A 25,125-nucleotide genomic window follows, 5' to 3' on the forward strand; every position below is an offset into this window, starting at 1 on the left:
AAAAATAAAAAATCAAACCTTCAAAAAATAAAATAAAAAATGACCTCCATGCAGGGGAAGGGTTTCTCCCCATGTGACCTATGGACCCCTTGGATCTCACTGCGTGCTTCTGAGGATTTGCCTTGCTTCCTCACCAGAGAACCACCTGGTATTGAGCTCCAGAATTTCTGACTTTGCACTCCCCTGTTTATAGAGTCCTAACGGTATTGAAACCATCTCCTTTATCACTGTCAGTGGTTTTGGGGAACAGATTTCTTGTTCAGTCCATTGTGACTGTTTCTACTCTTTCTCTTTCTGTCCAGCTACTTTTGTGGGGAGTGCTTTTCCTGTACTCTCCCTTTGTACCACACCCTCCCCCCCCTTCTCTGTCCTCTTGCTGCAAAAACAGCTCCTTACCCTCCATGGCTTCTCTCTCCCAGTTCACCTCTCCAGAGCACATTCCTGCTGAATTCTGAGGCCAAGTTATGCAGATTGTTAATGTCAATCCTCAGATCAATTTCCTGGGTATGCAAAATGGTTTGGAGATGATGTAGCTGCGTTTCAGAAGCTGAGAACATCCATGCTGTTCAGCCATCTTGGCCCCCTTTAAAACTATCCCTCAGTGGAGATTTATCTGATGTGTTCCGTCATAATTAGAAAGGGGTATGGGTTTGAGGAAATAACAGAGATGAAGTGTCATTCTCCTCACATATCAAGGGAGCATGCTATCAACACGATGTATCACTGTTGATAGTGACCATAATCACCTGGCTGAGTTCATGCTTGTCGGTGTCTCTACTGTGAACTGACTCTTTTCCTCACATTTCCATACTGTATTCTTTGGAAGGTGTCTCTACTGTGAACTGACTCTTTTCCTCACATTTCCATACTGTATTCTTTGGAAGGAAGCTACTCTCTGCAGCCCATGTTCAAGGCTCCTGAAAATAGAGTATTTACCTAAATTATTTAAAAATTTCCTACATGGAGAGTTGTCTCTTTTCTCCCATTTACTTATTCATTTATTAAGTCATTTATTTATATCAGTATGGAGCTCTAAATATGTCTTATTCTTGGCTTAAATCCAATACTAATTTATGGATTTCCCCCCTCAGATTGTTTAAGCTTTGTCTAGTGAAAGCTCTTTCAGTTGTGTCTTGTATACCTTTGACATGTCCCCCATCCTTTTCCAAGCTCTTCTTTCTTTGTGACACTACAAGATGTTCTTGTATATTCCCTGCCATAGCCCTGGAATCAGGCATTTCTCCTAGGACCCTTGCTTCCTTTTATTGAAGAATGGAATTAGAAACCAAGATATGGGTGAAAAGTGTGCTCCTCTCTACTCATGTATTTTTGTTTCTTGGCTCTCCCAGATGACAGAGAAGAAAATAGATCTATAGTTATCACTCTGTATATATACCCATGTGGATCTATCTATCCATATATATATATGTGTATATATATATATATATATACACACACACACACACACACATTTATGTATATTTATTCCCCCCTCTATATCTAGTATATCTGTGTGTATCGTCGTGAGGGTGTGAGGGGCTCCAAGACAAAGCAAGTAATGTCAACAAATTTCCTCAATTTTTGTTTTTCTGAGAAAGTCTATTTTTATTTCACTTAAAAGCATTTTTTTTCTTTTATTAAATTTTTTTTAACGTTCATTTATTTTTGAGACATAGACAGAGCATGAATGGGGGAGGGTCAGAGACAGGGAGACACAGAATCTGAAACAGGCTCCAGGCTCTGAGCTGTCAGCACAGAGCCTGACGCGGGTCTCGAACTCACGGACCGCGATATCATGACCTGAGCCGAAGTAGGCCGCTTAACCGACTGAGCCACCCAGGCGCCCCTGAAAAGCATTTTTTAAAGTTTTGTTTTTAATTTTTATTTTGAGAGAGAGAGATAGAGCAATAACTGGCCAGGGACAGAGAGAGAGAGAGAGAGAGAGAGAGAGAGAGAGAGAGAGAGAATGAATGAATATCCCAAAGCAGGCTCCATGCTGAGAGCAGAGAGCCCATTGCAGGGCTCAGTCTTCCTAAGCATGAGATCATGACCTGAGCCAAAACCAAGAGTCAGAACCTTAACTGACTGAGCCACTCACTTACCCCTTCTTTCTCTTTTTAAGAATAATTTTGCTGTCAGGGTGCCTGGTGACTCATTTGGTTAAGCGTCTGACTCTTGATTTTGATTCAGATCATGATCTCATGGTTTCATGAGACTTAGCCCCATGTCTGCCTTCACACTGATAGTCCAGAGACTGCTTGGGATTCTCTCTCTCTCTCTCTCTGCATCTCCCCTGCTCATATGTGTGAACTCTTTGTCTCAAAATAAATGAATAAACATCTAAAAAAAAGAATATTTTTTTTCTGGATACAGAATTCTATGTTAACTTCTTTCTTTTTTTTAAAAAAATTTTTTTTTCAACGTTTTTTATTTATTTTTGGGACAGAGAGAGACAGAGCATGAACGGGGGAGGGGCAGAGAGAGGGAGACACAGAATTGGAAACAGGCTCCAGGCTCCGAGCCATCAGCCCAGAGCCCGACGCGGGGCTCGAACTCACAGACCGCGAGATCGTGACCTGGCTGAAGTCGGACGCTTAACCGACTGCGCCACCCAGGCGCCCCTATGTTAACTTCTTTCAATACGCTAGATAGTTCACTCCATTCTCTTCTTACTGGCATGGTTTCTGAAGAGAAGTCCAATGTAAATATCACCCTGTTCTTCTATAAGTAAGACACTTCTTCCTCTCATTTCTTACCAGAGTTTCTCTTTATCTTTGATTTTCTACACTTTGAATATGATGTGCTTATGTATATATGGAGTTTTTTTTTTTTAAATAGTATTTGGTGTTTCTTGAGCTTCCTGTATCTGTGATTTAGTGTCTCTCTTTGATTTTGGAAAAGTCTCAGAAATTATTACTTCACATATTTCTGTGATTCCTGTCTCACCTTTCCTTCCAATATTCTAATTATATTTATGTTATTCCTTTAGTAATTGTCTTACAGTTTTGGACATTCTGCTCTTTTTCATTCATTCTTCATTTTGTGTTTTGGTTTTAGAAGTTCCTGTTGACTTGCCTTCACACTTACTGATCCTTTTCTTCCTTCTGTCCAGTCTACTGATGAACCCTTAAAGACATTCCTCATTTGTTACTATACTTTTTATTTCTAGCATTTCCTTTTAATTCTTTCTTAAAGTTTCCATCTCCCTGCTTACATTGCTACTGCTTTCTTGCACATTGTCCACTTTTCCCATTAAAGCCCTTATCATATTGCATATATTAATCTTTAACTCCCCCATATAATATTCCCAAAATGTGCCATATCTGAGTCTGGGTCTTATCCTTTCTTGGTCCCTTCTGACTGTTTATTTTTACTTTTAGCATGGCTTGTATTTTTCTGTTGAAAGGGGGATGTACAATATTGAGTAATAGAAACTAGAGTACATAGGCCTTTAGTGTGAAGTTTTATGTTTATCTGGTTAGGGGTTAGGCTGTGTTATAGCTGTAGGTGTCAAAGAATAAAACTTCTAGCATCTTTGTTTTGGTGTTCTCTGTTGTCAGCATCTTTGTTTTGGTGTTCTCTGTTGTCTTTGGGTTTTCCTAGAGACGAATTAAAGAGAAGCTGCCTTCTTTTCACAATAACCACCTATTATTTTGCACGAGTGCTCTTCATACAGTGTTAAGATGTGGTGGGAAAGGAAACCTTGGGTGGTTGTATGATTAGGTCTCAGTCTTTCAGTGAGCCTGTACCCCTGGGATATGACCTTCACAAGTGTCTTTCAGTTCTCTGTTCTGGTATTGCAGGGAAGGTATAGAGGGCCAGAGGTGGGTATTACCCTTCGCTCACATTTGTTGCCTTCCAAAAAAAAAGTTTCTCTTGAGGGCAGGCCTTGTTAAGAGCAGAATGCTGTGGGGGCATCTTTGTTTTTGTGTTCCCTGTTGTCTTTGGGTCTTCCTAGAGACTAATTAAAGAGAAGCTTCCTTCTTTTCACAATAACCCCCTATTATTTTGCCGGAGTGCTCTTGATACAGTGTTAAGATGTGATGGGAAAGGAAACCTTGGATAGTTGTATGATTAGGTCAGTCTTTTAGTTAGCCTGTACCCCTGGGATATGACCTTCACAAGTATCTTTATTTCAGTTCTCTATTCTGGGGTTTCAGGAAATGTGGAGAGGGCCACAGATAGGTATTACCCTTCCCTCAGGTTTGTTAACTTCCAATAAAATAGTTTCTCTTGAGGGCAGGCTTTGTTAAGAGCATAACGCTGTTGGGGGGTATTTCATAATGGTTACTTTCCCCTCCACTTGCCAGAAGCAGTAAGGGATTTTCCTCCCATCTTTCACATGAGAACCTGATTTGCGACTACTGGAGGTAAAACTCACAAAAGTGTGGGTCCCCCATAAGACCAGATCTCCAGGAGTTTTTAATTCTCAACTAGTTCTCAACTTACTTTTATTTGGTTCTCAATAATTTTAATTCCCAATTAGTTCACATGGTGCCTCCAGCAACTCTTGAATTACGGTTTAAAGTGTTCCTGTCAGCAACTCCTACTTGTGTCTTTCTGCTCAAGTAAGCTGTGTTTCTCTCTGTGTGCCACTCCAGTGTTGGGGGCAGCACTCTGCCCTGTGACCTCAATTCTCTTGTGGATCCTAGAAGAGTTTTGATTTCAAGTTTTTTTTTTTTTTTCTTTTTGTGAGAATGGGAGTGATGACCTCCAAACTCTTTACATGCTGGACCAAAATTTGGAAGTCTACAATCAATCGCCTCTAAATCACGCAATCAACGTGGCTTATGCTGAGCACTTGCCTTGCATTGGGGAGTCGTTTTGGTAAGTACAAGGCAGCGGGTGTCTAGATGGCTAGAAGGCACCTTAAGGTGCTGAGTCTCTGGGGACACGGTGTAAAGACCTGTGTTGTCACAATTCATTGCTGGAAGAAGTAAGCATGGCCTTTGTGACTCCACTGGGAGACAGTCCTTGGCACCTGGCACCTGGCTTCCTCCTGGCTTTGATCTTATGCCTACTTCTTTTGCTATTTTTCCCTTACTTCCTTTCCGTGTAATAAATCTTAGCGACAACTATGACTATTTCATGAGTTCTGTGAGCTGTCTTGGGGGATCAGTGGGGGCCTGGGTACGTAAAAACAAAACAAAGGAAAACAAAAGAAAACCAGCAAACATGTTCAGATTTTAATAGAGGTATCGTTGAAACTGAAGATCACTTTGCGTAGTGGTTCGTCCGAACAATATTAAATCTTCTAATTGAGGGAAATGAAGATTTTTTTTTTTTTCATTTTATTCAGGCCTTTTAAAATTTCCTTCAGCAATACATTATAGTTCTCAGTGCACAACTCTGTTGTCTCCTTGGTACTTTATTGCTATTTTATTCCTTTTGATGCGATTGTAAGTGAAATTGTTTCCTCAATTCCATTTTTGTAGTGTTCATTTCTACTGTATAGAAATGCTACTGATTTTCACATATTGCTTTTATACCCTGAAACACTGTGGTGTTTGCTTTTTAGCACCAATAATATGTCAAGTTTTTTTCTTTTTTAAATATATAATATGCCGGGGTTTTTTTTTGAGGGGGGGCAGTGGGGAGGATGTTAAATCTTTGCATGTGTGTGTTCCAATCAAACTTTATTTATAAAAATAGGCTGTAGCTAACTGATTTCTACCTTAAATCAAAAACCTGGGGATAATTTTATCTGACCATGCAAGAGGCACTGAGGACAGAACCCAGTTGTGCTTCTTATGTAAGCAAATAAGTCTTTCTTCCTCCATTACTGCCTTTTCTTGCTTCATAGCTTAAAAGTCATTTTATTATTTTTACTTTATTTAATAAAATGTAAATATTTAAGGTATAAAATAGTATACTTTGAGATATATTTACATACATACATAGTTATGTTATATATATATATATATAAATATATATAGCTATATATATAGTTATATATATAGTTACATATATATATACATATATATATAGTTAAATGATTATTACAATCAAACCAATTAACATGTCCATCTCACATAGTTACTTTTATTTTTTGGCAGTGAGAGCATCTGAGAACTACTCTTTTTAAAATTTTTTCACCATTTATTTATTTTTGAGACACAAAGAGAGACAGAGCATAAGCAAGAGAGGGGTAGAGAAAGAGGGAAATGAATCTGAAGCAAGCTCTAGGCTCTGAGCCCGATGTGGGACTTGAACTCATGAACTGAGAGAACATGACTTGAGCTGAAGTCGGACACTTAATCGACTTAGCCACCCAGGGGCTCCTGAGAGCTACTCTTAAGGCAAATTTCTAGTACGCGATAGAATATTATTAACTATAGTCAATCTGATGCACATTAGACCTCCAGAACTTGTTCATCATGTATAACTGAAACCTTGCCCTGTTGACCATAAGGTAAACCATCCTTGCAACTGAGAATTCCACTTGTTCACAGTGAATTCAGCTTGCTAGTATTTTATGGAGGTTTTTTTGCATTTTTATTCATCAGGAATATTGGCCTGGAGTTTTCTTTCCTTATAGTGTCTTTTTCTGGCATTGGTATCAGGGTATTTTTGACCTCATCGAATTAATCGGGACATATTCATTCTTCTTCAAAGAGTTTTTATGGGAGGGATGATTTTGAGAAGGATTGGTGAAGTCATTCAGCCCCAGGCTTTTCTTTGTTGGGGGTTTTGTGATTATTGATTTAATCTCTTTACTATTTATGGGTCTATTCAGATTTTTTACTTCTTCATGAGTTAGTTTATGTTGATTGCATGTTTCTAGCAATTTGTCCATTTCACCTAGGTAATCAAATTTTTGGTGTATAATTTATCACAGTATTCTCTTATCCTTTTTATTTATGTATAATTGGTATAATCACTTTCATTTCTGATTCTAGTAATTTAAGTATTTTTCTGTTTTTCTTTTTTTGGTCAGTCCTGTTTGTCAGTTTTGTTGATTTTTTTTTCAAGGAACCAACTTTGGTTTCAGTGATTTTCTGTATTGTCCTCTTATTCTCTCTTTTATCTGTATCTGCTCTAATCTTTATTATTTCCTTCCTTCTACTAGTTTTGAGTTTAGGTTACCCTTTTAAAAAATTCCTTAAGATGTACAATTACGGTATTGACTTGAGATCTTTTTCAGTGTATGCATTTACAGATACAGATTTCCCTGCACTACCTTTGTTAAGCCCATGAGTTTTGGTATGTTGTGTTTTTGTTTGTCTTTGACTAAAGGCATTTTCATTTTCCTTGTGATTTCTTCTTTCACCCATTGGTTGTTTAAGCATGTGCCATTCAATGTCTACCTATTTGTGAATTTTCCAATTTTTCTTTGGCAACTGATTTCTAGCTGTGTTCCACTGAGATCAGAAAAGATGTTGTATAAGTTTGGAATCTTTTAAAATGTATTAAGACTTATTGTGTAGCCTGGGGAACCTGGGTGGTTCAGGTGGTTAGGCATGTCACTTTGGCTCAGGTCATGATCACTCGATTGGTGGCTTTGAGCACCATGTCGGGCTCTGTGCTGACAGCTCAGAGCCTGGAGCCTTTTACAGATTCTGTGTGTGTCTCTCTCTCTGCTCCTTCCCTGCTCTCTCTCTCTCTCTCTCTCTCTCTCAGAAAAATAAACAAACAAATAAAAAAACCACAGCAAAAAGACTTATTGTATAGCCTAACAAATAGTATCCCGGAGAATATTCCATGTTTTCTTGAGAAGAATGTGAATTCTTCTCTTCTTGGGTTGAGTATTCTGTATATGTTGGTTCTGTATGTATACAATTGGTTTATAGCATTGTTTAATTCCTCTGTTTCTTTATTTCTCATCTCTCTGGTTGTTGCATCCATTATTGAAAGTTAGGCAATTTTAGTCTCCAACTACTCTTGTAGAAAAGTTTATTTCTCCTTCAGGTTTTGCTATATATATATATTGGGGGCTGTGTTGTTGGTGCCTGTATGTTTATAATTGTTATATCCTCTTGTTGTGTTGAACATTTTATTAATAGTCTCTGTTTCTCATAACCTGTTTTGATTTAGAGTCTATTTTTTTCTTTTTCCTTTTTAAAAATATGTTTAATATTTATTTATTTTTGACAGAAAGAGAGAGAGAGCACGAGCATGAGTGGGGGAGGGGCGCAGAGAGACACACACAGAATCTGAAGCAGGCTCCAGGCTCCAAGCTCCAGTCTCCGAGCTGTCAGCACAGAGCCCGAGTGGGACTCGAACTCATGGATCCCGAGAGCATGACGTGAGTCGAAGTCAGATGCTCAACCGACTGAGCCACCCAGGCGCCCCTAAAGTCTATTTTTTTCTGATAGTAATATAGAAACCCAGCTGTCTTTTGGTTACTCTTTGCATGAGATACATTTTCCATCTTTTTACTTTCAATTTGTTGTGTGTACTTACATCTAAAGTGAATGTCTAGCATCTGGATGGAGGATGTATTTTATCCCACATTTCAATTTATGTTTTAATAAGAGGGTTATATTTTCATTTAACAAGTTTGGTAATAAAGAAGGATTTACTTCTCTTTACCTGTTTGTTTTTAGTACATCTTTTATGCTTTCTGTTCCTCAGTTTCTTTATTACTGCCCTCCCTTTTCTGGGTACTATACCACTTTGATTCCTTTTTTTAAAAGTTATTACAATTAACATATAAGAGTGTAATTTACATAATGCTGATTTAGTTTCAATAGTGTATACTCTGATCCTGTATGTCTCTATTCCTACCCCAACTAGTGTTGTCACAGATTAATCTTTATGCATTTCATAGCCATTAATATTGATTTAAAATAATTGTGTTCTGCATTTGGCTATTATATAGGAAAAAGAGAGAAGTTGCAAACGATACCAAAAGTACACTAATACTGGCTTTCATATTTACCCCTGTGGTTACCTTTACCAGTGTTCTTATGGTAACCTTACCTTTTTTCTTATGACTTGGAGTTATACTCTTTAGTGTCCTTTCATTTTAGCCCAAGAAATTCTCTTTAGTGCTCCTTTTTTTTTGTATTAATAACTTTTTAAACGTTCTTAAAATTTTATTTTTGAGAGAAACTGGTAGTGGGAGAGGGGCAGAGAGAGAGGGAAAGAGACAGAATCTCAAGCAGGCTCTACACTGTCAATGCAGATCCTGATATGGGGCTCAAATCCACAGCCATGAGATCCTGACCTGGGCCAGACTCAGTGCTCAAGCGTCTGAGCCACCCAGGCACCCCAAGGGAAATCAGCTCTTCATTTTAGGGAGGATCCTTTGTAGGTGATGAATTAGTTTTCTCTTCCTGCTTTCTAAATTCCTTCTTTGGGTTTCAACAAGTTGACTGTAAAATGTGTCATGGTGTAAATCTCTTCGAGTTTATCCTCCTTGGAATTGATTGATCTTCTTGGATGTATACATTCATGTATTTCCTCAGACTTGAGAACTTTTGGAACGTGATTTCTTCAAATATTTTATCTGCCCTTTCTATCTCTCCTCTTCTTTGGAACTCCTAAAATGAGAATGTTGATGACTTTGATGATGTCCCACAGACTGTTCATTTTTATTCATCCTTTTTTTCCTTCTTCTCTTCAGACTGGATAATTTCAAGTTCACCAATCCTTTCTTCTGCTTGCTCAAATCTGATACTGAACCTCTCTACTGAGTGTTTAGTTGTAGCTATTGTACTCAGCTTGAGAATTTGTTTGGTTTATTATTAAATTTCCTATGTCTTTATTGATATTCTCATGTTTTTCTTACATTATTTTCCTTATTCCCTTTAGTTCTTTGTCCAAGGTTTCCTTTAAATTCATTGTACATCTTTAAGAGAGTTGATTTAGCATCTTTGACAAATAAGTCTAATATTTAGTCTTCCTAGAGGATGATTGTTTCTAAATTCTTACATTTTTCCTGAAAATCAGCTGTATTTGCCTGTTTCTTTGTGTGTTTTACTATTTTTTGTTCAAAACTGGACATTTTGAGTGTCGTGTAATTCTGAAAAAGTAATCCTCTCAGCCTTCGGTGATTGCTAAGTCTTGCTTGTGAAGGGTTGAGTTTATCCATTTGTGACTTTTCCAAACTTGTTCTTTCTTTTCTTTTCTTTTCTTTTTTTGTAAAGTGTCAATTCCTCATTGTATGTAGTAATTGAAGTTTACTTTCTGTTATCTCTGTGATCAGCCAGTGGCCTAAAAACAGTTTTCTTAAATGTCAGACTCCCAAAAGAGCAGGGGGAAAGTACTGCCTTTTTAAATCTCCTGGGAGCTTCTCCAGTCTTTGAGGGTTAAAACTGTGGCTGCCAGTTTTTGTGCTGGCCCCTCAGTGATCAAAAGGAGCATCGGCCCGAAGAACACACAATCTAGATGTAGGGAGGGGAAGGTCCTTACTGCCCACCCTGGCTCCAGAAAGCTGTACCAGGAGCAAGTTCAGCTTCCCCCAATGCCTCCTACCAGGAGGATGGGGAGTAACACCCCACCAAATGCTGAAATTTGCTAACATTTACCAGCCTCTTCATCATCTTCTTCCCTGGGTGTTTGAAATGTTTGACTTACTCGTAGAGTTCCAGAACATTTGATTCAGGACAATTATGCCAGTTCAATACCTGTTTATGTGGAGGAATGGATCTTTGGAGTTTCCTACTCTACCATTTTCTTTCTGTAGGTAGGTTTTTACTTCTCTTGAGTAGATATCTGGGAGTGAAATGGGAAGTACATGTTTAATTTTTAGGAAACTGCCAAACTGCTCCACAGCATGGTTTCCAAAGTACCATTTAAATTTTTTTTTTAAGGTTTATTTATTTTTGAGACAGAGAGAGACAGAGCATGAACGGGGGAGGGGCAGAGAGAGAGGGAGACACAGAATCGGAAGCAGGCTCCAGGCTCTGAGCCATCAGCCCAGAGCCCGACGCGGGGCTCGAACTCAAGGACAGTGAGATCGTGACCTGAGCTGAAGTCGGAGGCTTCACCGACTGAGCCACCCAGGCGCCCCCCAAAGTACCATTTTAAACAATCCCACCAGAAGTGTGTGAGAGATCAGTTGCTCTGTATCTTTACCAGTGATACATATAGTCAGACTTTAATTTTAGATATTGTGGTAATTGTGTAGACATATCCCATTGTCATTTTAATTTGCATTTCCCTAATAACTTGTGATGTTGAACATATTTTCATATGCCTTTTCCATCTGCATTTCTTCTTTGGCAAAGGATCGGTTCAATCTTTTGCCCATTTTTACTTGGATTGTTTGTTTTTTTCTTAGTATTGAAAGTTGAGACATCTTTATATATTCTGAGTAAAACTCCTTTATTAGGTATTTTATTTGGAAATATTTTCCCCTAATCTGTGGTTTGCCTTTTCATTCTTTTTATTATTATTATTTTTTAGAGAGTGAGAGAATGAGAGATTGGAGGAGAGGGGTGGAGGGGGAGAAACAGAATTTTAAGCAGGCTCCACGCTCAGTGCAGAACTCAGTGTGGAGCTCTATGCCATGACCCTGGGATCATGACCTGAGCCTAAATCAAGAGTTGAACTCTTAACCTCCTGAGCCGCTGAGGAGTGTCAACCTTTTCATTCTTTTAACATATCTTTCAGTGTCTATTCTTAATCTCCTATTGATTATTCTCAAAATGTAGATTATCTCATTTACTTATCAGAAAATAGTAGAGGAGCTATTATTGCAGTTTTGCAGGTGAAGAAACTAAAGCTCGGAGTTTTCCACTTGTTCAAGGTCATGTATTAGTAAGTAGTGGAGCCATAGGTTGAAACTAGGGCCTTGTGAATCCATGGACTGGGCTCTTAACCCCAGTTCAAGATTAACACCGACAGTTTGGTTGTGGAGATGAAGTTTCCTTCTGGATAAATGTTTTTGGCACCATAACCTCTGCCGCTAGAATGATGCAGGTCTGCCAAGCCTCTTCCATGCACCCACTTTCCCATCTTCTTTTCTCCAGACTGGTTGAGGAAATGAAGGAGATGTGTTATGAACTGGAATTAGAAAATGAGGATGTTTATGTGGCAACAACCTTTGGGGGACTTCATCCAACTATTAGTGAGGAAGCTACAAGGGGACAACAAAGAGAGCGAGTGCATCATTGACTCTGTGAGTCCTGGGCCCCTCCATGTGGGGTTGGCCCTGCAGACCTCTCAAACACTCACATCCGTGATCTCAATGACACATGGGGAAAAACTGAGCATCCCAGAATCCAGGGCACTCAAGAGCCCACCTTCAATATCCCAAACTCTCCCTGGTAACTCTGATAGCCTGAGGCTGCCAGCACAGTTAGGCAAATGCAACAGAGGAAATTGTTGTCTATGGGACAAAGTCTGACCCCCAAAGATATGAGAGTAGGATATTAAGAACTGGCATTTACAGAGTACTTCCTACCCTCTGTGTCCTATGGTGTTTTTTCCAAGCAGTTTCCTCCTTGCTGCTGTGGCTCCAGCCTCCGCCAGATCACCCTTCCAGTATTCTAGTTTTGCTGGCGGACCCTAAACCCTAGTTCTGGGACCACCACTTCCTCCATTTGTCCTTTTAGTCTAGTAATGGCAGGGGCTTCCTGCTGTTATTAATCTCTGGTTTGACTCATAGCTTCTCAGCTCTTTCATCACCTGTGCAACCAACTGCATGCATTAAATTCTTTTTGTTGAAATGTCAAAAGAAAGAGAGAAAGGGAGAGAGGGAGGTAGCTATATGGAAAGAGAAGGAGAGAAAGAGACAGAGAATGAGTAATTGAGAACATTTTCCCAATAAGGGAAACAAGTGATCTTATACATTCAACTTGCATATATGGAAGTGTGATGGTATAATTGCAAACTTATTTTTAATTTTTAAGTGTTGTATTCAATTTTTAGAGAGAGAGAGTATGTGGGGAGGGACAAAGAGGCAGGTGGCAGAGTATCTGAAGTAGATTCTGTGTGGACCGTGGAGAGCCCAATGCAGGGTGCGAACTCCCGAATCTTGAGATCACCCAAGCACCCCTGCAAGCATATTTTTAAAAGAAACTCTTGAAAAATCATCCTGAGGTGTCTTGGCAGGCTACGAGCTGCTATAGGAATTAAATTTGGGATAGTTTGTTTGGATCAAAAGCTGATGAAGAAAGTGTAGGTGGCCAGGATGGATACCAGGTTGGCCTTAGGATTGTGGTCAGATGACTGATGAACAGATTTCAGGAGACAGATGGTGTTTCAGAGGATGCCATTCCGTCTGGAATTTCAGGTCTACAGGGAAGTGAGCGATGGAGTTGGTGTCATGTCTGGTGACTCACAAGTGTCTGTCTGCCAACTGGCACTTCCTACTTGCAGATGCCTAGCAACCAGTCTGAGATCACACAGCGGGTAAGTGGCAGGACAGGGGTTGCAGCCCAAGCAGCCTGACCTCAGATTCCATGCTCATCATCGCTTCTTATTGCTCAGCTGCCACCGCTGCCTACATAATATCTCCCTGGGATAAGGAGGGCAGCAGGACTGGATTTGGCTAAAGAGACCTGACAAGGCCAAGGGGCCTTGAGCCCTGGCCCCTTGGCTCTGTGTGTGTGTGTGCGTGCACGTGTGTGCATGAGTGGATATCTGTCTGTGTTTCCTGTGTCTCTCTGTGGGTTCATATCTGTCACTAATGCACCTTGTGAAGACTCCACACTGCACTGAATCTGTGCAAAAATTCCCTTCCCAGGTGGAAAAGGTGGTGAAAAAGCTGACCCTCCAGATGCCCACAGCTCTTCACTGGGGATGTGTTTGGGGTGCCAAGACCTAGGAGACCGTCAACCCAACGGATGGATGTGTGAGTACACTTCCTGCACTCCCTCCTGCTCTCCCTCCACCTTCCCCCTCCAAGGCCTCCTCTCTCATCTACTCCACTTGTTGTCTGGGATCCTGGCTTAGGGAGCCTCTACTTGCACACAGAATGGTTGCAGTCAGTTTACACTCCCTCCACAGGAATGGCCCAGAGGGGAGCTGGAGCTGGGAGGAGGGAGGATTCCAAAGGTCTGGAGCCTGCTTCAGAGACTGGGACCAGAGCTAACATCCCCATGCAAGAAATGAAGCCATTCCTTCCCCCTCCACGTGTCAACAATAATCTCAGCATGGGCGTTCCCTTCTTGAATATGTGACACCCCACTGTTGGGAACTCTTCCTTGAATCCCATGTTTGTCAGATTTTCTGGACCTTGACCTTTTCATGTCATGACCCAGTATGCGCATATCATACTCACACACACACACGCACGCACACACACACAAACACACACCTACCTGAAACAACACTTACTCCTACAGGTGCCTACTCAGTTTTCCGTTTTGCCCTACGTATAGCATCCCTCAGGGGCTGCAAAAAACAGCACGCTCAAATGGGTCAGTTGAAGGGAGTTTAAAGAAAATAATTGACAAAGGGGTAGACCGGGTGTGGGGACACAAACAAGGGGATCGTCAGGCAGAAACATGAGCTGCTACCACTTTGAGGCCTGTTTGGGGAATCCCTGAAGGGAAGCTGTGTGGACAGGGTTGCCTGGGTGCTGGGCCCTTGGGCAGGGAGGGTGTACCGTGCCTGTGGTAACAAGCAGGGTGCTGGCCTTGCTGCCTCATTCGACCTCCCAGTCCCCATGGTGGAGGTTCGCCCATTGCTGGCTCAGAAGGGAGCAGCCCCTGGTTCAATGAGGAAACTAGACCACCATGGATACATATTATGGAATACAGAATACATTAGAGGGTTGAGACATTATGCAATTGTGAGAGATACTAGGAAGAAAAATCCAGAAAAGTGGTTAGAGAAAGTCACGAGACAGGCCCCAAGAACCATTGAAGGAGAAGATAGATCCTCTCAGGAACCTAGAGGCCAGTGTCCACAGCTGCCAGAGTGGGGCCACCAAGAGCTGGTGGCAGAGTCTGTAGGAAGCTGTCACCTTTTGTTTAGACACTTCCTTAGGTTCACAGACAAGAATCTGGTGGTGGCCCAGGTTGATGGGAGTGAGGCTGAGCCTGTGTGGCACCCCACACTTGCCATTCCTCATGACTGTCCTGAGGACCTCTGGGATGATGGTGGTTGCTTCAATGCCTTCCCCCCTGGTGCTTTCTGTAGACAGGATGCTGGAGGCAAAGGTACAGCTCAACAAAGTTGACAGTGAACAATCCTACTCAGTTCTCGTTGAGCCTCCCGAATGGTGTGCTCAGGTGATAGTTACTTCAGGGCTTTATGAGATGGCCACATCACGTGCAAGTGACATTGTCTGGAAGAATTGGAGGTATTTGGGGCTGATCGAGGGAAAAGATAGGACTATGAGAAGTAGAAACACGCAACAGGCTTCAGGATGCGACATCCCCTTAGTGGGAGACCATCCAGAGACGGTAGTGGGGTGGTCTCTACTCAAAATGGGAAGGGTGCAAAGGAACTTTTGGAGGTTGGGTGATCAGACAGGGCGGGATCCCGAGTCCTCGCAAAGTTATTCAGCAGCAGAGCAGTGATCTTTGGGTCAGAGGTCTGGGAAGGCAGCAGCTGTAAATGCATAGTCCATCTCTCCCAACGATAATAGCTGTCAAGTGGGTGATGCAAAGCAAGAAGACTTTAAACAGCTAAAGTCTGCTTGTTTGGACTACATTTAAAATAATTGGAGACATAAATGGGTATCCAGCAAGCATTTAAGCTGACAGGTCTCACCCTGCAGTGAAGACTTGAACAACTAGAGGCCAATACACAAAGACCAACTTTGGCTTGTTTATAATACAGATTTATACCTGTGACACATCTGTTTTTCTAGTTGATAGAACCCTGGTCTTTGAAGTGCCACAACATGGTGTTTTTCTTATTTGGTCTATAAAGCTTCTCAAAAAGTGATTTACACCTTTGCTATTCTTAACTAGAAAATTACCTGGGTGTGTCACTGTGTGTGAGGTAACCGTGTGGCTACGCCACTAGATTGCTTGTGTCTGTCCAGCCCACAGTTTCACTCACAAGTCTTATGCTACATACTGACTGTGTGCCCCGTGGGTGTAGCAGATCCAGTAGGGAGCAGGGGACCAAATCCTGTCCCAGGCCTCAGGGAGAAGCAAATAATACTGGAATGCTCAACTAAGTGAATATCTGTAACAGTCATGCAAGGTTTGAAGAAAGGTAGAGGATGCTATCAGGACACTGGAGGGATATGTTATTGGTGAGGAGTGGGCAGGAATTAGGGTTGGCTTCCCAGGGAGTGTGAGTGTGTACTTGGGGTGTTTAGGCCATGCCATGGCTGAATGCAGAGAGGAGCTGGTCAGCAGTCTTTGGTCCCAGACTTATCTCTGGGCCAGAGCTCCCCCATGCACAAGTTTGAGAGCTGCTCTGGGTCTGTGGCCTCCACCTTCCTCTGGACACCCTGTCCCCTGGGCACTCTGCTTTTTGGGCTCCGTTATATCAGAGAAGGGGGCACAGTCCTAATTCCTAGGCTGTCCACAGAAGCACACCCACCGGAATCACAGGAGGGCAACTGGATTTCATAGAGCTCACACTTCAGGAGGCCTGTGTAGACGAACCTTCCCTTGAATCTCTCCCATCATCCCCCCTCTACCTCCCGACAGATGCCATCCTTGGGGGCTCACTCCACTGGATCTGCTGGTGCTTGAGCTGGACATGCTGTCCCCTGGTCAAGGCTGTCCAGAGACAGAGAGGGTGGCCTTTTTGGATGGTGACCTCCTTATTACAGAGGCAGAGGGACTGCTTTGCAGAATCACGTGCGTTATAAAATAGTTACTCCATCCATATTTTACAAAGGAAGAAAGGAAAAGAGAGGAGAGGAGAGAGGGACAGAAGGGCATCATCCTCATAGCCATCCAGCAAAGTAAACCTTACTGTCCCATTTCATAGATCAGGAAACTGAGGTCAGCACATCTGAGTGTGGCAGAGCTAGCTGTGCAGGCCAGAGCCCCTTGTTCATTGACGAAGGGCCCTGAAAGAATAGGCAAGGCTGGTCGCATCCTGAGCCAATCTCCCTCCCCTCCCCCACCCCTTGACCTCATTGGCGGACCTCATGGAAGAGCATAAGGAAGAGCTGGCCACCATCAAGGCTCTGGATGCAGATGCTGCCTACACACTTGCCCTGAAGACCCACCTGGTCATGTCCATCCAGACCTTCCACTACTTTGCTTGCTGGTGTGACAAAATTCACGTGGGACTGAAGCTCTTGCCCACCAAGTGAGAGCTCACACAGGCAGGCTGGGGTCAGCAGGAAACTAGGGCAGTGTGTTAGCCTACATGCTGCATAACAGATGACCCCAGTTTATTGGTTTAAAACAACCCATCAGCTCTCATTTCTGCAGATGGGAAATTCAGGCAGGCTTGGCTAGGTTCCATGCCAGGATTTCACAAGGTCAGTGTCAAGGTATAACCAGGCTGGGCTTTATCTGGAGGTCTGGGGAAACCCTGCCTGTAGGCCTGTTCAGGTGTTGGCAGAAATCAGCTCCTGTTGTTGTACGACTGAAGGTCCAGGTCCTTGCTGGTTGCTGGCCGAGGCTATTGCAGGCCCTGCTCTGACCTCGCTCTGGCCCCCCAATCCCCTTGCCTTTCTCAGGTTTGGCGTCCTTCTGAGTCTCTTAAACTGGAGAAAACTCTGACTTTATGGAGGCTCCTGAGGCCATGCTGGGGTTATCTGCATCGTCTCCCTATCCTCAGGTCAACTGTGCCATTCTGCATGTTTGCGGAAGGGGTAGCCCACAGCTCCTGGATACTAGGGATCAGGATGTGACCTTGGGAGCCATTTTCAGAGGTTTTCCCACCAGAGGCAGGGATGGGTCAACCCTTCCCCAGAGATATCCATCACCAACAAGTTCACTGGGGTCTGCCAGAATGGGCTCCATGCCTCTTATCCTCTCCATGGGGCTGAGAGGTGCATGTATTATGGCAGGCCTAACATCTGTTTCTCCTGCTGCTGCTGCATCACTGTTGGCTGGAGCCAACCCCCAGCTGGGGCCTCCTGGGCCAGCACAGCCTCCAGAGACAGCTTGGCCCCCCAACTCCTCCCTTCTCTGCACCAGTTTCAAAACCAGAGGCCTTACCTGTACCCAGACCAGCTTCTTGTCTGAGGATTTTGCCAGGCTCAGTGCAGGAGGCACCTTGCCCCTCATGGCTGCCTTCTCCACCTGGACCTGAAGTCCTCAGATACCTCTGTCTGGAAGGTTTGGGTCTCCTACCTGTCTCGGTCATGGAGATTTCAGGATGGAGACAAGACCCTGTTCCTTTCTGAGCCCCAAGCACAGTCTGGCTGCCCAGGGGGAAAGGGGAAGGCAGCAATGGAGCCCCCTACCAGTGACTCCCCTTGCTTCTTCCAGGGCTCCACCATCCCCATCAACCAGGCCAGAGCAAGCCACAACCTGGCCTTGACCAGGAAGGAGCCTATTGGGTGAATCACAGCGCCAGGCAAAGACTCACCACACACTAGGCACTTTTTGCGCCATTTGTAGTGTGAGTGTTCATCCCCTTTTTCCGCATCTATCAAACACTATTTATTCACCGATTACTAAATGCCATACATTTCAGGCGCAGGATATACAACGATGACCAAAACTGATGGCATTGCCTGCCCTCGGGGGACTTATATCCTAGCAAATAAGACAGCTTTCACATTTAAAGTACCTGCTCCGTGCCAAGCACTGTTTCAATGACCTTATGAGTATAATTTTACTTAAGCCCCACAATAGCCGTGTATCAGTCAGCGACATAGTGGGAAACAGAGGGCACACCTGAAAAATTTTATGTGCAAAGATTATAATAATGAATATGCATAAAATTAAGAACTACAGGGCACCAAGGAGCAGTGTAAAAATAATAGAGAAATAGACAAAGGATGGGAACTAGTGCTCAACAGTAGACAGGCACCTGCCCAATCAACATAGAAAAAAGTAGGAATTGGGGAAATGATGTTAAACCCAGACGTGAGGGGCTATGCCTCACCATCAGATGGTCCCAAGGCCTAGGGAGAGAGAAGTCTCCTCACACTGCTTGTGGGGGGTGGGAGAAGCAGAGGGTCCACCTTTGTGAAAGGCAACTTGGCAGTGACTTTTCAGTCTCCAAATGTACCCTGCCACAGGCACAACTATGGTGACTCACTGGCACAGGTGCTCAAGGAGACAAACCCAAAAGCACTCACAGAAGCTGTTCTGGGGCCTTGACAGCAAACCCCTGCACAACCCATGCTGAACTCTGCGGCCTCCTAACCAGGGCATGGCGTGTGGCTGTGTGAAGGCATGGGACAGTGAGAGCTATGAGGACCACGTGGAACAGCTCCAGGAGAAACTCGTGTGAGGGAAGCACACTGACGAATGCCCTCTAAAATCACCAAATGTGCACCAGAGGCCCAGTGTGGTCAGCACCCAGCAAGCATTCCCACCTACCCTGTGCCCCTTACAACATGGGGCCTCTGGGATCCACCAGCAGGGACCTCACATCCCTGTGGATTGTGTTCAAGGGCACTCAGCTTCTTTGGGAATGTGGGGGGGGTGTCAGAAGGAGAATGTGTTCAGATGTCATTTGCATTGAGAGAAATGAGTACAGATGACCACACCAGGTCCTGAAGGATAGGTCTGCTGGTGAGAGCAGCCCCTGTTGGGAGAGTGGGCTGTGGATACAGGAAAACCCTGTCCTGTAGCTCCCAGAGAGGGGGCAGCCTGGGTGGGATGTGGCACTGACTCAGGGCAGGGCTCCCCACCCAGCCTGTCCCCCAGAGGACACAATATGTAGACAGTGCACCAGGACAGGCCCCACAACAAGGAACTCCCCTGCCCAGGTGTCAGAGTGTAGAGTGAGAGCCCTGCATAGCCCATGTGCTTGGAGCCCTTTCCTTGGGCGCAGGCCTGAGAAGGGCTGGGCAGGGGGACCAGGGGCCACCTGGCTGACAGCCACAGGAAATGCATGGTCACTGCTCTTGCAGATGCCTCCCGAGGAGTCTGTCCCCATCAGACTGAGGAGGATACTAATGCAGAACCTCCCAGGAGTTGGGGGACTGGGAAAGTTGTCCCTATATGGGCGGGTTTATGTGTCTGCTAGAGTTGCCATAACAAAGTACTGAAACTAAGAGACTCAAGCAACACACATTTGTTGCCTTAGCATTCTGGGGCTGGAAGTTCCAGATTCAGGTGTCAGAGTGTTGGTTTCTTCTGAGGGTATGTGGGAGAATCTGCTCCAGGCGTCTCCCCCAGCTTCTGGTGGCTTACTGGCAGTCTTGGGTGTTCCCCAATCTCTGCCCTCATGTTCACTTGGTGTCCTCCTTGTGCATGTCTGTCTGTTCACATGGCTGTTTTTTGAAGGACATCAGTCCTATTGGGTTAGGTACACACCCTATTTCAGTATGACCTCGTCTTACCTAATTACATCTGGGATGGCCTAATTTCCAAATAAGGACGTTCTGGAGTTAGGATTTCAACTGCGAATTTTGGGGAGTACAGTTCAGCCATGACAGTGGGACTTCCTATGTCCATTCTCCTTTGGAGCCCCCACAATCCTGATGACCTCACCCTCTTCTCTAGACACTCTCACCGTGCTTCCTCTGCTTTCTCATCCTGTTGGGTCTGCTGGGTGTACATGGGGTGGGGAGTGGCTCTCCAAACCCCTGAGTATACCCTGTTGTTCCCAGGATGGTGTGCTGGTCCCCAGATTGTCCTAACCTCAGCCTTCACACACGCTCTTCCCCCTTCCTGGGTTCAGCTAAGTCATCTTTTGGGAAACATTCTGTGGTGATTATGATCATTAATATGATGAAGAAATCAAGCTAGGTAGCCTGAGCAATTCTGTGTGGATGGCCTCATTAATTGTCTGACACTGATAAAGACAGTGCCCTGTGTTTTACAGGAGTCAGGGGAAAGCAGGCTGCTGGGACCACACGTGTCATCATTAGGCCCCCCAGGACCATGAGGGGCTTCCCTTTGATGGAGACATTGCTCACCCAGAGGCTTTGTCTGGGACCAAGAGGGCACAGAGATGCTGGGTACAATCTCTTAATGCAGAGCAGACAAGCCTTGTTAGGCCTTCTCAGCTGACTGCTTCCTTTTCTCTATGGAACTACACCCTGGCCTCACCCAAGAGGACTCTCGCTGACTTCCTCCTGGCCCACCCATTTCCAACTCTCTCCCATATTCTCTCTGCCCACCTGGGTGATCCCTGTCCTTCTCCCTGGCCCTGCCTGCTGTCAACCCCTCACTGCCTGGTGTCATGCCCGACTGGACTGTCCTTAGGCAGGTCTGACAGTTGCAATGAGAAACCATGTTCCCTGGCATTGTGCCCTGCCAGGAAGAGGGGCTATTGCCACGCCGGACATACTGCCCCATCAGGGACTGGAAGGCCAGGGATGAGCTCTCTCAGGGGGACCTTGGGCACCATATCAAGATGCTTGGAGTGGAAAAGGGGTCAGGCTTGGGGAGACGAAGCAGCTGGCAGGTGCAGTCTGGCACCCAGGCCGAATGGAGAGACAAAGACCCACTTCTTTGTACCACAGGGTCTGTGGCATCGTCATACCCTGGAACTATCCCCTGCTGATGCTCTCCTGGAAGACGGCTGACTGCCTGGCTGCTGGGAACACAGTGGCGATCAAGCCTGCCCAGGTGGGTCTGGGCGTGTTCCAGGTGGGGCCTATGGACTGTAGAGGAGGAGACAGGTGCCCCGTTGGGCCCTCTGCCCACCCAGGACTGGTACCTCCTCAAGGGAGGAAGGGTACTGCTGATGAGGGCTGGCCTTCCGTGGGCTCCGCTCACAGTGGCAGAGTCAGCACGCAGCAGGGGTCAGTGTGGGCTGTATGCAGTGTCTGTCCACTCGACCATGGGGTGGCTGAGTCAGGTTAGCTGTGTGTGTACCTGCAGCTACTTGGTGAGCAGAGTTAGGGATTTTCCCATAGACACCAGCCCTCTGGATTTGGGAGAGGAGAAACTCTGTTTGGTATCCCTTGTCCAGGCCACAGGCTCTGAGAGAGCTTTGGTGCTTTATTTGGCTTCAGAGCCTGAAAGTCCTGGAGGGAGCAAGGGAGTGGTGGGATTTGTACACCTGCACCCCCTCCAGCCCCTCACACAGAAGCTGCATAGGTAGATGTCAGGGTCACTCAGGCAGGCTGGAAGGGCCTGAGCAGCGTCCCCTGGGGATGAGGACACCCCCTGCACGAGCCTCAGCTTCTTCACCTGTATACTGACTGTAACAGCCTGTCCCCTGCCTGCCCCCAGGGGTGTTAGGGACTGAAGGCAAGATGCTCCATCATGTGGCTCTGGACAGCATGCTCAGGAGGTCTTCTGGCTGCTTTGGGGCAACTTGGACCTAAGAAAATTACAATTTAAAATCCAACAATAGCGACAGCTAGCATTTACAGTATTAACCCTGTGGCAGCATTTTAGTCCATAACAACTTACGTGAAAAGTAAAAGTTTGCATACGTTTGCTTATTTGATTTTTTTTAATGTTTATTTATTTTTGAGACAGAGAGAGACAGAGCATGAACGGGGGAGGGTCAGAGAGAGGGAGACACAGACTCTGAAACAGGCTCCAGGCTCTGAGCTGTCAGCACAGAGCCCAACGCGGGGCTCGAACTCCAGACCGGCAGATCATGACCTAAGCCGAAGTCGGCCGCTTAACCGACTGAGCCACCCAGGCGCCCCACGTTTGCTTATTTGAGCATGGCAACAACCCTCTGAGATGACCCATAACCTCTCGCATTATTGGGGTTTGCTGTGCACAGATCCAGGAATTGTCCCTAGAAGGCCCAGTAGTAGGCCCGTGCCCTCCCAGGGCCAGCACCCCACAGATTTTGTGGCTCAGCCTAAGACCACGTGGGTGGCGGGGCACAACCCAACCTTTACAAGGAAAATTACCTGGGTTAGAAGAGGAGCCACTGCTCACAGGGCTGAGGAGGGCAACGGCCTCCAGCCACGAGGTGGTAATTAGAATCTCACACCCATCAGGGAGCTCTTGGCACTGCCTGGCACTGAGGTGCTTCCAGGCAGTCCTGGATCACTCCACTCCCTGAGTGAAGTAGGTATGAACATTCAGGAAGGGGCCAGGCCTGGAGCCTGCTAGGAGAAGGCACTAGAAGATACAGGAGGGAGCACCTTTACTCCCCACTTTCCCCTGGAGCTGTGAGGAAGCTACCTGGGGTAGCTCTCTTCTTCTTCTTCTGGAATTCCTTTGATATGGATATTGTTCCATTTGATTGCATCACTTAGTGCTCTAATTCTCCCCTCATACTTCTGGATTTTTTTTATCTGTCTTTTTCTCAGCTTTCTCTTTTTCCATAATTATCTCTTCTAATTCACCTATTGTCCCCTCTGCCTCTTCAATCCGTGCTATGGCCACCTCTATTTTATTTTGCACCTCATTTATAGTATTGTTTAGCTCCTTCTGACTATTTCTTAGTCCCTTGATCTCTGTAGCAATAGATTCTTTGCTGTCCTCTATGCTTTTTTCAGTGCCAGCGATTAATTTTATGACTATTGTTCTAAATTATTTTTTCGTTATATTGCTTAAATCGCTTTTGATCAATTCATTAGCTGTGGCTACTTCCTGGGGTTTCTTTTGAGAAGAATTCTTCCGTTTCATCATTTTGGGTAGTCCCTGAGGTGACTCCAAACTGCAGCCACTTCCCCTGTGCTGTCTGGAGTCACTTGTGTTGGTGGGCAGGGCCACAGTCAGACCCGATGTCTGCCCCCAGCCCACTGCTTGGGCCACAGTCAGACTTGTGTGTATCTTATCTTCCCCTCTCCCAGGGGCAGTACTCACTGTGGAGTAGTGTGGCCCTTGTCTGGGCTACATCCACACTGCCAGGCTTGTGGTGCTGCTTCGATGGGAACTGGCCAAGGGCGTATTAGAAGGGGTGGATCTGCGAGGTGCACAGGGGCTGGAGGGTCAGGCTTAGCTAGCTTTGCCACCGGTGGTCCCCTGTGGGAGGGGCCCTAGAGCACCATGAGGGAGACAGGCCAGTGAGAGAGATGGATCCATAGAAGCACAACATTGGGCATTTGCCCGCTGCAAGCAAGTTCAGTGATGGAAACTGGTTCCCTTTGGAATTTCAGCTGGGGGATGGGAGAGGGAAATTGCACTTGCCAGTGCCTTTGTTCCCTGCTGAGCTGAGCTCTGTCTTCCTGGGCTCAACAACTCTCCCTCCTGGAGTCCTCTCACCCTCCCTCCTCTCTGAGAGCAGAGCTGTTGACTTTTAACATTCCAGATGCTAAGTCCCACTGGCTGTCAGAACTCACATAGTCCAGCCCCTCCACTTTTGCAAGCCAGAATTCGGGGGCTCTGCCTTGCAGGGCGGGCTGCCCCTCCACTGCCCTGGCTCCCTCCCGCCAATCCGTGTATTGCGAACCACCTCTCTGCCCTTCCTACCCTCTTCCGTGGGCCTCTTGTCTATACTTGGCTCCGGAGAGTCCGTTCTGCTAGTCTTTTGGCAGTTTCTGGGTTATTTAGGCAGATGTGGGTGGAATCTCAGCGATCAGCAGCACGTGGTAAGCCCAGTGTCCTCCCACACCGCCATCTTCCCCTCTGGAAGCAACGTCATAATAGACATGTCTCTTTTGCTAGAGAAATAAAAAAAATAGAGTATTGGGAATTCATGTATATAAAATGTTTCTGCGCAGTGAACTAAATTATCAACAAAACTAAAAGGCAACCTTTAGAATGGGAGAAGTCATTGCCAACATCATACCTGATAAAGGGTTAGTATCCAAAATGGATTAAAAAAAAACCTATAAAAATGAACACCAAAAAACAAATAATCAACTTAAAAATGGTCACAAGGCAGTAATAGCCATTTTCTGAAGAAGATATAGAGATAGCTAACAAACACATGGAAAGATGCTAAAATCACTCATCATTCATTCTTTTTTAAAAAAAAATGTAATGCGGGGCGCCTGGGTGGCGCAGTCGGTTAAGCGTCCGACTTCAGCCAGGTCACGATCTCGCGGTCCGTGAGTTCGAGCCCCGCGTCGGGCTCTGGGCTGATGGCTCGGAGCCTGGAGCCTGTTTCCGATTCTGTGTCTCCCTCTCTCTCTGCCCCTCCCCCGTTCATGCTCTGTCTCTCTCTGTCCCAAAAATAAATAAAAAACGTTAAAAAAATTAAAAAAAAAAATTAAAAAAAAAATGTAATGCTTATTTACTTTTGAGAGAGAGACAGAGGAGTGAGTAGGGGAGGGACAGAGATAGAGGGAGACGTAGAATCTGAAGCAGACTCCAG

At 45.0% G+C, this 25,125-nt stretch overlaps 1 long non-coding RNA gene across 1 annotated transcript in view; it reads left to right on the plus strand.

Annotated features, from left to right (window-relative positions):
- Nucleotides 1-25,125, plus strand: part of LOC131506891 (uncharacterized) — a 39,108-nt gene that overhangs the window by 8,896 nt on the left and 5,087 nt on the right. Inside the window, exons 2-5 of the long non-coding RNA XR_009259217.1 lie at nucleotides 4,697-4,827; nucleotides 8,099-8,245; nucleotides 13,637-13,744; nucleotides 21,413-21,518. This is a non-coding gene — a long non-coding RNA (uncharacterized LOC131506891). The remainder of the gene's footprint in view (nucleotides 1-4,696; nucleotides 4,828-8,098; nucleotides 8,246-13,636; nucleotides 13,745-21,412; nucleotides 21,519-25,125) is intronic.

The sequence above is a fragment of the Neofelis nebulosa genome, chromosome 1 (genome assembly GCF_028018385.1).
Source record: "Neofelis nebulosa isolate mNeoNeb1 chromosome 1, mNeoNeb1.pri, whole genome shotgun sequence".
NCBI classification, from domain to species: domain Eukaryota; kingdom Metazoa; phylum Chordata; class Mammalia; order Carnivora; family Felidae; genus Neofelis; species Neofelis nebulosa.